General features: G+C 35.5%; 1 pseudogene; it reads left to right on the top strand.

The window, feature by feature from the left end:
• Window positions 1–8,741: 8,741 nt before the first annotated feature.
• Window positions 8,742–9,840, top strand: LOC132276927 (wall-associated receptor kinase-like 2; annotated as a pseudogene).
• Window positions 9,841–10,326: the final 486 nt, after the last annotated feature.

Here is a 10,326-nt window from a genome sequence, read left to right as displayed (position 1 = left end):
ACTCTCCGTGAGTCAAGACTGTGACGCTATATGCGTGAAAAAGAAACGAGATCAATAATAACACGAGTTATTATGATCGAATGCAACTTGCTCAATGAATGCATCAAATAATTACCACGTCAATGTATGCAACATACAGTCATGCATAAGCAGATAAGCATATACAACATGCTAAACAGATAATGAAAACTCCTAGGTACTTAAACACATAAGCACATATCAAACGATGATGCTTTTAAACACATAAGCATATAAGTGCAGAAAACATATCATCACACCAAGCATGTTATTAAACGGTACGTAAACATGTTATCAAAAAGCATGTGAACATATCCAAGTACATCAACAAAACATGATATGCACCCAAAACCCGTCGTCCAAGGTATTCGAACTCGGACGCTCTGATACCACCTGTGACGGCCCAAGTTTTTCAACCCGATGCGTCAGTGATGAACCGAAAGATGACCCGATAACGGATCCGAAATGCGGAAGCAAAAGACAAACAACGGTCTCTAGAGATATAACATGACTCTAAGACGCCAATGTGACCCTCAACGAGGTCACAAAACCCAAAGGAAACAAATGCGGAAGCAACATTTCAAAAACGGACAAGAACGGACCTAGGGACAAAAACATCATTTTTAGCTTAAAAGTGGGTGCCACCAAGTACACCATTGGAAAGATAACGAAAAATTAATGAACTTAGGCTCAAAAATCACTTGATTTGGAGTCCGGATGAAGAAGATATGGCTAACGGAAGAAGAAGGGGCAAAACGGTCAAAAAGTGCCAACCCAAGATCATCTAACCGGTTAGGAGACCTACCTAACCGGTTAGGAGGCCAAAAATCTCGCCAAAAACACTGCCCATGCACATGTAACTGGTTACGAAACCCCTCGTAACCGTTTACATGTGAAGGAGGCAGAATGGGCAGTCCAAAAACTTGGCAACAGGGGTTTTTCCGGGAAAAATGAAAATTTGAGGACCAAGATGACATTTTCTGGAAAAACTCAAAGAAGAAACCCCCCTCAAAATCGAGTTTTCTACATAACCTTTAAGGAAAATTGAAAAATACGCAACGTGAAATGCCCAAAATGCCCTCCCAAGAAAACTGGTCCAGAGGGTCCAAAAAGCTGCTAAATTGAAAAACAGAAGCTTAACTTCGGATGCGATTTCCGATGCCAAGATGGCATTTTCTGGAAAAACACGAAGAAAACCCCCCCCCCCCCCCCCAAAATCACATTTTCTACCCAACCATGTGAAGAACGGAATTTATTTCCCAAAGAAAATTTCTAAAATACCCTTAGGTCAGAATATGCAACAAAAACGCAAAATGAGTCCGTTGGAGGCTCAAAATACAAACGATGGGGTTTTGCCCGGAACTGACTATGCACGCAAACGTAAATTACCTATTTAGACGCGCTACAATGGTCCATGGCTTAAAAACATAGCCGATGCAAAATCCGACCCCCCAACGGCCAAAATGACAAAATCAAGTTTGGAATGAAAACTTGAAACCTAAAATCATAAAATGATTTCGAAATGCCGTTTAGCCCTTGGCCACACTTCATGCATGTTAAATGAATGCTAATGAAAGAAGTTCATACACAATGCACGCTCCAGTGCAAAATAGCATACTAAAACGCATGGTTTTCCATATGTTCTCATTGAAGGCAAAAATTAACATCCATGACATAAATGTAATTTCAAAAGGAGTTTGGCCATTGGCCTCATGTCATATACATAAAATGAGAATCAAAAAGTGTGCTAAGGCACACGTTATAAGTCTAGAAGCAAATATACACATTTGACATATAAGGTTACAAATGGCTTTTCAAGCCAACCTTCACAAGAATTGAACCCTTCAAGTTCCCAAATCATCCAAGCATGTTGAGAATCTCTAACCTTGAATCCTGTACCTAAAATATGCCCCAGTATCGTAAGGGTGAGTAACATAAAGCTACTCGTAGGAAATGACCATGCATCGACCTACGTTTTACAAGTTTACATGATTAATTATTGTGATTCATTCCACGTAACGTCTATGTCAAAGGTGAGACTCAAGGAACATCCTAGCTACCTAAGATCATTTTTAGCATCAATCACCTCATTCATGCAATTTTAGCAACATAGGGTCATGCTTACACAAAGTAACAACATAGGAGCATGCTTACACCAAGCAACAACATAGGAGCATGCTTACACAAAGCAACAAATATAGATTCTCAAAGTCATCAATTTGAAATCTAAAGAACGAAAACGACATAAGTGATCATGCCACCTAACGTCTATGTTCCAAATGAATCTATAGGATCATTCCTACTTTACATTTGAACAACACAACATGAATATACTTGACAACATCAAAAGCTTATAATGATTCATTAAAATCATAAAACAAGAATGTACTTAACAACATTAAAAGCTCACAATGATTTATTAAAAATCATGAACATGAATGTACTTAACAACATTAAAAGCTTACAATGATTTATTAAAAATCATGAACATGAATGTACTTAACAACATTAAAATGATTTATATAAAACATGGATGTACTTGGCAACATCAAAATCTACAAAGAGCATAAAACATTGATGTACTTAACAACATTAAAATCGCCGATAGCTAAAACCACAAGTCACAATATAAACATGATTGCTAACTTGGAATTGAATGCGAAAATAAATAATGGAAGACTTGGACATCTAGACTCGAAATTCTGCCGAGGTCAATGGTTGTTCCGGGCACTAACTCGTAGGGAAAACCACCCTAAGTGCGCACTATCTCAATTGGGGAGAACTCATACCTCCCGCACTAAAGCCGAACTTTTGCCATATCATAGTAACCATGTCCCAAGTGACTCCAAAATAAATAAGTTAACAACTTATATATATACGAAATCACATCCCATGCATAAGTAGTTTGTGACCACACAATACATGTTCTAAATCCACAACTACTATAGGATAACAAATGTCGAATCTTCAGAGCGCGATTCGTTACGCGCTATAATAACATCACATGTCGAATCTTCAGTGTGCGATTCGTTACACGCTATAATAAAATAATCCAATATTAAAACGTAATCTCATAAATTCATTACAAGTCTAAAATCATGCTTTAGATATACAATCAACGTCAAACACATGATTTAAATCCATAATGCAATAGAAACGGAATTTAATCAAGCAACTAATTAATTCCTCTAAGTTGCAATTCTCAACCAAATGGCCTCAAATTACACATGTTAAACAACATAGCATGGTCATTGCATGTACCAATTCCAAAACTTGATTAGGCCAATTGAATAACAAAATAGAATTTAATTAAATCATGATAATCAAATTCCTAAATTCTAAAACAACATAAAATGATCCCATATTAACATATACTAGTATACAAATCCTAGTCATCTCAAATATCAAGTCAAAACTTAATTAAGCTAAAGGAACCATTAAATAGATTTTAATTGATCATTTTAATTAAAGTCTCTAGATTTTCATACTTATCCAAATGCTCTCAAATTTAAGTATGTTAAACAACATGCCTAGACTTAATTTAAAAGCATGCTATAAGTCAATTTCATGCAAGGTACATCCATGTAAATTTAATCTTTTACAAAGAATTAAATATTACTAATTTTCTATATTTGATACAAGGCATGCAATCAAGTTGTATAATCATGAAAAACACCCTATACAACACATACAAAATCCTAAAACATCCCCTACCTCCATTTGAGATGAAATCTCAAATCCCCACCAAAATAAATCGGCTCCGAATCCGATGAAACTCCTAGGTTTTGTCGGGAACAACATCACGAACATGAATCCCAAGGAAGCCCCATCAAAAACACAAGTTGACTTTAAACCCGAACTCAAGAAACGGCCAAAACAAGATTCCAATCGGTTGGAATCGAAGGCCTCGCCGAGGGGAACAATAAACACAAAGGCATCACCACTTTTTAATGAAGGGAAGAAGTCCAAAAGAGGAGAGAGAAGATGGCAGCCATGGATGGAGCTTGGACCGGCCATGAGAGAGGAGAGAGAGAAAAAAATCTGATTTTTCTTTCTAAGGCCCCCTATTTATAGAAAATCTCAAAAAGTGCCCCGAACGGGCCCCGCTGGGTCCGGAAAAGTGGAATTTGAGCAAATGCGCTCAAACGGAAAAACTCCATGAATGAAAAAGATTCAAAATGAGAAAAAATGAACAACAGAAGAAACGGCATCAAAAACCGAGTCCCATACAGAAAGTTATGCCCAAAACAAGTTTGGCGCAAACCGGGGCCAAAAACCCTGAAACTAGAAGACATTGACCAGGAGGAAAATCTAAGAGTCCACGACTCGACGAAATGTGAAAATGAATCCCGTACGAGGATCCAGGCTCAAAACAAGGCATTGAGCAACAACTTTCATTAACTGCACAATGACCCTTCCAAAAGTGAAAACTGCAAAATTGCCCCAGAATGAAAATATCTTGCAAAAGATATTTTCTTAGATACCCCTGAAATAAAATATCTTCAAAAGATATTTACGAAAAACACCCCAAGAAAGGGAAATGCTTCCAAAGAACTTTACACTTATGCCCCTATGGGCACCGGGAGCAACCAGAGTACTTTCTCACGAAAGTAAATATACATATCTCCTAGAAATCATTGAGAATGAAGATACGTGAAATCATAAACCAACTCCGAACACAACAAGTGTGGTTACGCAAACAAAGTGACAACGAGGAAAGAACGAAATAGGGAAAAAGACAAAATAGGGAAAAGACAAAAAGTGAATAGTGTCGAAAAACGAAAAATGCGGAACTGACTCGGTCCTCAAAGGAAGTTGTCAATCCACAGAAGAGAGTCTCGGAAATCACTCCAGAGCACACGAGACGACACTAATCGACAAGAAACCAAACTCAGAAGGGAAAAGACAACGAAAAAAATTTATCCGAAAAATTCAGGTCATTACATTAAATGATTGCAATTGATCATTTCATTCTATCTATATGTCTATATATGTTAGAATAGTTATTCATGTGCTTGTCTCTAGATTTTGTGTTATTGATGCGTGTCTATGTGTATTGATGCTATAGATTTAGAGATTGTCAAAACATAGTGCTTAATGGAATACTCTTATGATTTTCTTGATGGTTCATACTTATTCCTTGATGGATTGTGCCTCTCTTTTAATTTATTTTCATGCTAGTAGTGTAGATGTAGTGTAGTGTTAAATGGGAGGACAATCCATACTTGTTGTTTGATGATCCAAGATTTTGAATGCAAGTAGCATATGTCTCTAACCTTGTGTTGTATTTGGATTGTGAGCTTAATGAAAGGATTAATGACTTGTTTTGATTTATTGTGTCTTTCACATGTTGTTTAGACAATATATACTTCATTGCTTAGATATATTGTGTCTTTCACATGATGTTTAGACAATATATGCTTAACTAGTCATCTTTACTTGTTGAATCAACCAAACACACACACACACACACCAATATTGCAACACACCATTTGCCCTCATTAATCACTTGTCAATGGTATAGAAATGCATTACTTTGTGGTGATCTCTAAACCCCAAGACTCTTCTCTCTCTTACTTACTCTTAGTTGCATTCTTTTGTTATTACTTAGTTTAATTTAGTTACTCTCTAGTCTAATCAATCAACCAACCAACCAATTGTTTGATCACTCGACCTACTAGCGCTAATAGCGAATCCACAACCTTGTTCGACCCTCACAATCTCTTGTGACGATCCTTACTCGCCCTAGTTATATTTATAGTGGAAGGTAGTAATGGCTTTTATAAATGTAAAACTCTTGACCTTCACCTTAATGTACACTCTCCAAAATTGACGGTAGTGCGGCAATACCGGTCAGATAGCCCTAAGCATGTCTCCCAAACTTTGATACTTTGTAGCGTTTTGATTGTCTATCCATCTCCTTCTTGCTTTAGTCTTTTCATCCACCAAATAATTCTACAAATAATGTTGAATAATGTTGGTTATTGGCAGGTTAAATTGAAATTTTAAACTGCAATTAAACCGGTTTTCTTTTCTCGTCTTTTTTTTATATTATTTTTATTACTATTTTTGCTTCGGATCTCTGGCTGGTTGGTCCTCTCTGGTTTCCATCAATGAAAACTATAAAGTGTGTAATTTATTTATTTATTTATTTTTCCTTGCTACGTTGGTGAGAAAATTACACACATTCACTATTATTTCAAGTTGAATTCTTGATGTTTGAGGAAGTGTCAGATTCGGTTTTTGTTCTCTAGTGCCTCTGTGTTCTGTTTGTTTTGTCAAAAAAAACACAAAAATTCGGTAGGTGCCGTGAAGGATATCATGTCCGTACTCCGTGTGCATGAATTAAGTCAATCAGTCAGTGACGGCGACTTGGGTGTAGCCGTCCACCTCTTTGGTTTACCTTTCTCTTGTATGGACACGAAGCAAAAAATAATAAGAAGTAGATAATTTTTTCCAAATGTGATAATGACAATTTGATATTTTATTGTTTAGTTTCCAGATCACTCAACATTCATCCATACGAAAAATTTTGAATTAAAATTAGTTCGGATGCAAAATTCTGTAAAATATCTTTTGGATAAAATGTCTCTTTTATTTTTCTGCGTTTGGTAAAGTTTGAAAAAAAAAATTTGTTAATTATTTTTGTTATATGTTAATAAAATATTTTACTTAATAAACATTTAAGTAAATTTGTGAATTATTTTTGTAATATTTAAATAGATATATGGAGTCTGAGAACTAGAAATTCAATGGTCAAGCTTAGTCAATCAATCAGCGATGGCGACTTGGAATGGTCTAGCAGGCCACCTCTTTGATTTACTTTTCTCTTGTATGGACAGCAAGCAAAAAATAATAATAAATAATAACTGAGAAGTAGATAATTTTTTTCAAATGTGATAGTGACAATTTGACTTTTTATCGTTTAGTTTTCAGATCACTCAACATTTGTCTGTATGATAAATTTTGATGCAAGCATTGTTTGTTCTAACATAAAATATTTTTTAAAAAAATATAAAAAAAATAAAAAATTGATAAATTATTTTTTTTATTTTTTTGTGTTTGATATAGTTCCTGTAAAAAAAATTCTTAATTATTTTTATTAAATTTTAATAAAATATTTTTCTTAATAAATATTTAATTTAAGAAACACCAAAAAATAAAAATAAAATATTTTCTAATCCAAACAAACTTGAATATTTAATGAATTTACATATGAATTAAAAGTAGAGGTCTAATTGTGACTCCTCTCATCAGGATATTTAACCAGTAGACATACCAAATTATTGACATGCACAACTAATAGAAATACACATTTTTTTAAATTGAACTCACTTATTTTTTAAAATTATTTTCAACTAATTACTATAATAATTTTCATTTATATGTCAAATCAAATCATTGATATGTCAGATCATCCAATAGATAAAAACAGTACGGTCAACATTGGTGCGCTGGAGTTCTGTTTTACGTGTATATATTGTTGAGTCTAATATGATGAATTGTGTTGTTTGATTAATAAATGAAAGACCTCTTTTCTTGTAGGACTTTTATTTTATTTTTGTAATAGATTAGAAGAAGATCCATATATATATATATATATTCTTGAAAAACACCAATGCATATATTATTATTATATAACACGTACCTCTGAAAATTTCACAAAACGTAGAGATGGAGGGCAATTAAAAGATGGTGATTCAGTTGTTGGTGGTGCTATTAGTATTCGTGTGGCTAACCGGAGGAGAAGCATCACCATCTTCATCAGCATTTCTAGCAAAGCCTGGTTGTAATGACACGTGCGGAAACCTTAACAATATTCGTTTCCCATTTGCGATTGGAGCTGATTGCGCTTTCAATCAAACCTTTGAAATATCTTGCGACAACTCTTTCAATCCACCCAAACCTTTCTTCACGACCAACAACCACCTTGAGGTGCTAAATATTTTACTAGCACAGGGCACCATAGATTTCCTTCTTCCGGTGCTCGCTGCTGATTGTCGGAACGGGACTTATGTCCATCAACTTCTGAATTTGTCCAGCCACTTTTGGTTCGATGAGGAAGCTAATCGATTCACCGCCACTGGTTGTAACAACTCTCTGGCCAGAATATGGAGCCAAGACCGAAAAATGATAGGCGGGTGCACACCAATCTGCAACGAAGCCGACAGCAACAATTCAACTGATGATGGGGGAGGTTGCAATGGCATCAATTGCTGCCAGATCAGAATCCCAGCATCGTTCAGCTTCGTCAATGCATCTCTGTCCAGAGTTAACCCTAATGAGTTTCCAAATGGACACAAGATTGTCTGCAGATCCCTATAAATACAACGTGTTCCTGCTGTGCTGACCTGGGGCTTCGTCGGAGACTGCAGAAGTACCCTCCTCCCTCCTTGGTTGAGGAGCGAAACGGGAGGCGGCACTGTTTGCAGTCCAAATATATGCGGGCAAATAAGTATTAATAATTACCAATGCTATTGTAACGATGAAGGAACCCCGTATCTGCCAGACGGATGTCAAGGTATGCAATCATATCACTACTAATGCATCCCATCCATTAGATTTTTTCAATTAAACCTACAAAAGTAGTACTAAGGATGGGTGATCTGCAGAAGAAAGTCCTTCTATTTCACCCCTTTTTGTCCTTTTCACTTGCTAGAAATCTATATATATTTCTTGTTAATGGTGAGTAAGAAATCCATCCGCACGTGATAAGTCATTAAATTGTAGCAATTAAAAAGTCTAAGATATTGGATGAAGGTAAACTTGAACAATTTATCAATGAGGTTGTTATTTTATCACAAATTAACCATAGAAATGTGGTTAAGCTGCATGGGTGTTGTTTGGAGGCAGAAGTTCCTTTGCTCGTTTACGAGTACATCCCCAATGGAACCCTTTACCAATATATCCATGAGCAAAATGAAGAGTTTCCACTTACCTGGGATATACGTGTTCGGATTGCTATAGAAGTTTCAGGGGCTCTTGCCTATCTGCATTCAGCAGTTTTCATGCCCATTTATCATCGGGATATCAAATCCACAAATATCTTGTTGGACGAGAAATTCAGAGCAAAAGTGTCAGATTTTGGAACTTCAAAATCAATTCCCATTGATCAAACTCATATGACCACACTAGTACAGGGGACCTTTGGATACTTGGACCCCGGAGTATTTCCAATCAAGCCAGTTCACAGAAAAAAGTGATGTTTATAGCTTTGGAGTAGTTCTTGTTGAGCTTTTAACTGGACAAAAACCAATCTCATCAACCAGGTCGGAAGAACGGAGTTTGGCAATATATTTCATATTAACAATGCAGGAGAACCGTTTATTTGACATTCTTGACGCTCGAGTTTTTAAAGAGGGTGGGAAAGAAGAGATCACGCGGGTCGCTAATCTTGCAAAAAGATGCTTGAATCTGAGTTGGAGAAAAAGGCCTACAATGAAAGAAGTTGCATTTGAATTGGAAGGGATTAGAACGTCACATGGAGTATATGCTATTCAACAAAATTATGAAGTGGATGAATATGCAGTAAATGAACTCACAGCACCTTGGGATGTTGCTTCAACTTCGACATGGTCGCATTTGGATAGACTGGATGGTAGCACATCATCGTCGCGGGATGTTCAATCTTTGTTAACTAAGTAATCGTGATTGTTGAGAATGTTTTGTTTTTATTTTTTATTTTTACTTTGCATGTTTTACATCGACCTTGTTTGAATAAGTAGTGTATCAATTATCACCCTATGTTTGAGAAATCGTGATATGTTTGTCTGTAACAAATTTTGAATTTTATATAATATTTTGGTTGGTTATGTTGCCTAACCTGCATGTTGAGGGCCAACATGAAACCAGATGTCATTAGAGCTTACGGATATTATTTATATATATATACATGTATGTATGTATTTGTTGGTGTAAATGAGAAAGTTGAATCAGTTTTTTCAGTAAGAAAAGAAAGTTTGACGTGAGGCTTGCCTAGTGAGTTTCTCATTCATACTGTTAATGTCTTCATTGGAATCTGGATGCTTCATGGATTTATAAAAGAATTAATATGGCATGATTGTCCATTTGTTCTTGATTATCCTGATTTGAACCAATGACCTAGAGAGCTTTGTCATTAATTTAGACGTTCACAAATAATCAAATATCAAATGACATAAAAAAATATAAAAAAATTGATATTCAATATCTATCACACCCCGGAAATGTAATAAAATAATAACAATAATAATAATAAAGAAAAAACAGAACACAAAATTTGCAACCCTTGATTTTGTTGTCACTAGTTTTTTTGTTATGGTTAATAAT

The sequence above is a fragment of the Cornus florida genome, unplaced genomic scaffold, assembly GCF_030987335.1.
Source record: "Cornus florida cultivar Cherokee Brave unplaced genomic scaffold, ASM3098733v1 CherokeeBrave_3.0.0_Hap2_Chr01, whole genome shotgun sequence".
Lineage (NCBI taxonomy): Eukaryota > Viridiplantae > Streptophyta > Magnoliopsida > Cornales > Cornaceae > Cornus > Cornus florida.
Note: the sequence above shows the minus strand (reverse complement) of the source record. Positions and strands in the feature narration are given on the sequence as shown.